Raw genomic sequence first — 3,950 nt, forward strand, 5'->3', positions numbered from 1 at the left:
AGGGCCTTATTTATGAAGGCCTTTTACCACCAGTGCAACCCATATTAAAAGTGACATACCGGCGCCACAAGACAATCATAAATAAGACCCAAATAAAAATACCATTGATTGGCACCAAAAATCGTTTTTTGAATAACATTTAAAAAACACAGGGCAAAACCTATCTATAAGCAGTCAATATCACTTTTGAAACATCACTGTTTCCTAAAATACAAATCCTTTACCTTGCAAATGTTAATATCAAGCATTATCAAATAGCAGAGCACAAACCAAGAGCAAATAAACTCAGGGCCTTATTTATGAAGGCCTTGCGCCACCAGTGCGTCGCTTTCTTTCCATGTTTAAAGTGATGCACCGGCTGCACAAGCCAATCATAAATTAGACCCAAATATAAATTCCATTGATTTGCACTAAAAATCGCTTTTTGATTAACATTTTAGAAACACTGCTCTGAACCTATGTACAAGCACAGAATTTCACTTTTGAAACATCACCCTTGCGTGCTCCGGCCTTATATTTCACCTCTTGGCTTGTGCTCTGCAACCTAAAGAAGAAAAATGGATGAGGATATTGCCGCACTTGTGGTTGACAATGGATCCGGTATGTGCAAAGCTGGCTTCGCTGGGGATGATGCTCCGCGTGCTGTATTCCCATCCATCGTGGGGCACCCAAGACATCAGGGTGTGATGGTTGGCATGGGCCAGAAAGACAGCTACGTTGGTGATGAAGCTCAGAGCAAGAGGGGTATCCTAACCTTGAAGTACCCCATAGAACATGGTATTGTCACCAACTGGGACGATATGGAAAAAATCTGGCACCACACCTTCTACAACGAGCTCTGTGTTGCACCTGAGGAGCACCCTGTTCTGCTAACAGAGGCCCCCTTGAATCCCAAGGCCAACCGAGAAAAGATGACCCAGATCATGTTTGAGACCTTCAACACCCCAGCCATGTATGTGGCTATCCAGGCTGTGCTGTCCCTCTATGCCTCTGGTCGTACCACTGGTATTGTGATGGATTCCGGTGATGGTGTCACCCACACTGTGCCCATCTATGAAGGTTATGCCCTGCCTCACGCCATCCTGCGTCTTGACTTGGCTGGTCGTGACCTGACAGACTACCTCATGAAGATCCTGACTGAGAGAGGCTACAGCTTCACAACTACAGCCGAAAGAGAAATTGTGCGTGATCTCAAAGAGAAGCTCTGCTACGTCGCCCTGGACTTTGAGCAAGAAATGGCCACTGCTGCTTCTTCATCTTCTCTGGAGAAGAGCTATGAATTGCCTGACGGTCAGGTGATCACCATTGGCAATGAGAGGTTCAGGTGTCCAGAGGCGCTTTTCCAGCCATCTTTCCTTGGTATGGAGTCCTGTGCTATTCACGAAACAACCTACAACTCCATTATGAAGTGTGATGTTGATATCCGTAAGGATCTGTATGCAAATACAGTACTGTCTGGTGGCTCCACTATGTACCCAGGCATTGCAGACAGGATGCAGAAGGAAATCACTGCCTTGGCACCAAGCACAATGAAAATCAAGATCATTGCCCCACCTGAGCGCAAGTACTCTGTCTGGATCGGTGGCTCCATCCTGGCCTCCCTGTCCACCTTCCAGCAGATGTGGATCAGCAAGCAGGAGTACGACGAGTCCGGCCCTTCCATCGTCCACCGCAAATGCTTCTAAACATTTTTTTGCCATTTTGCACCTGGGCAGATAACTGCACAGAAAATTCCGAGATGGGATGGTAATTTTGTAGTTTGCTTCTGGTGCTGGACTCTGGATTGGAAAACTGGAAAAACCAGAGAGTATGTCGGTATTGTGGAGCCAACATTCCAAGTTCTGCAGTGCATTAGAGGACTTGATTGTACTGTCATTCCAAATTGTGTAATGCATTGTTACAGTTGTTACTTGCCTTCATGAAGGCTGCCCAACCTGTGGGAGCGCATACGTAAAATCGTATGTAATAGTATTTTTTTTATTTGTATCCATGCAAGTGTATTTTGTATGTTCTGCCTTAAGCTTGTGTTACTCTAAATTGTCATTCCTTTTTTTTCGCCATTCCACCAAAACATTATTTTTCCATTACCTGTTGAAAGTTACAATCTCTCCTCTATTAAGATGTGGTGCCAGTCGAGTGAATGGAGGGTTAACTATACACTTGGCCAGTTCAAATAAAGTCCATACGTTGAAAGTGAAAAAAAAAAAAAAACATCACTGTTTCCCAAAATACAAATCCTCTATCTTGCAAATATTAATATCAAGCATTATCAAAAAGCCAAAAACAAACCAAAAACAAATAAACTCAGGGCCTTATTTATAAAGGCCTTGCGCCACTAGTGCATCACTTATTACCCATGTTTAAAGTGATGCATCAGCTGCACAAGGCAATCATAAATAAGGGCCAAATGAAAATTCCAATCAATTGCACCCAAAAATCGTTTTTTGAATAACATTTAAGAAACACTGCGCAGAACATATGTACAATCACTCAATATCACTTTTGAAACGTCACTATTTCCAAAATACAAATCCTCTACCTTGTAAATGTTAATATTAAGCATTACCAAAAAGCGGAACACAAACCAAAAGCAAACAAACTCAGGGCCTTATTTATGAAGTTCTTGTGCCTCCAGTGCATCACTTATTACCCATATTTAAAGTGATGCATCGGCTGCACAAGGCAATCATAAAAAAGGGCCAAATGAAAATACCAATGAATTGCACCCAAAATCGTTTTTTGAATAACATTTAAGAAACACTGCGCAGAACCTATGTACAACCACTCAATATCAGTTTTGAAACATCACTGTGTCCCAAAATACAAATCCACTATCTTGCATATGTTCATAATAAGTATTATCAAAAAGCAAATACCAAATCAACAGCCAACAAACTCTGGGCCTTATTTATGAAGGTCTTGCGCCACAAGAGTGTCACTTATTTCCCATGTATAAAGTGATGCACCAGTTGCATAAGGCAATCATAAATAAGGGCCAAATGAAAATACCATTCATTTGCACCCAAAATCGTTTTTTGAATAACATTTAAGAAACACTGCGCAGAACCTATGTACAACCACTCAATATCAGTTTTGAAACATCACTGTGTCCCAAAATACAAATCCACTTTCTTGCATATGTTCATAATAAGTATTATCAAAAAGCAAATAAGAAATCAACAGCCAACAAACTCAGGGCCTTATTTAGGAAGGTATTGCGCCACAAGAGCGTCACTTATTTCCCATGTACAAAGTGATGCACCAGTTGCACAAGGCAATCATAAAAAAGGGCCAAATGAAAATACCAATGAATTGCACCCAAAATCGTTTTTTGAATAACATTTAAGAAACACTGCGCAGAACCTATGTACAACCACTCAATATCAGCTTTGAAAAATCACTGTGTCCCAAAATACAAATCCACTATCTTGCAAATGTTCATAATAAATATTATCAAAAAGCAAATAACAAATCAACAGCCAACAAACTCTGGGCCTTATTTATGAAGGTCTTGCGCCACAAGAGTGTCACTTATTTCCCATGTATAAAGTGATGCAGCAGTTGCATAAGGCAATCATAAATAAGGGCCAAATGAAAATACCATTCATTTGCACCCAAAATCGTTTTTTGAATAACATTTAAAAAACACTGCGCAGAACCTATGTACAAGCATAGAATATCACTTTTGAAACGTCACTGTTTCCCAAAATACAAATCCTCTATCTTTCAAATGTTGATATCAAGCATTATCAAAAATCCAAAAACAAATCAACAGCAAACAAAGTCAGGGCCTTATTTATGAAGGCCTTGCGCCACCAGTGCGTCACTTATTACCCATGTTTAAAGTGATGCATCAGCTGCACAAGGCAATCATAAAAAAGGGCCAAATGAAAATACCAATCAATTGCACCCAAAAATCGTTTTTTGAATAACATTTAAGAAACACTGCG

The 3,950-nt window shown here is 40.5% G+C and overlaps 1 pseudogene across 1 annotated transcript; it reads left to right on the forward strand.

Moving 5' to 3' along the window:
* The first annotated feature begins 491 nt into the window (after nt 1-491).
* LOC147666023 (actin, cytoplasmic 1 pseudogene) lies at nt 492-2,211 on the forward strand (annotated as a pseudogene). The gene has a single exon (XR_015304938.1). The product of XR_015304938.1 is annotated as an actin, cytoplasmic 1 pseudogene (transcript).
* The last annotated feature ends 1,739 nt before the right edge of the window (nt 2,212-3,950 follow it).

The sequence above is a fragment of the Lissotriton vulgaris genome, unplaced genomic scaffold (assembly GCF_964263255.1).
Source record: "Lissotriton vulgaris unplaced genomic scaffold, aLisVul1.2 SCAFFOLD_2825, whole genome shotgun sequence".
Classification (NCBI taxonomy): domain Eukaryota; kingdom Metazoa; phylum Chordata; class Amphibia; order Caudata; family Salamandridae; genus Lissotriton; species Lissotriton vulgaris.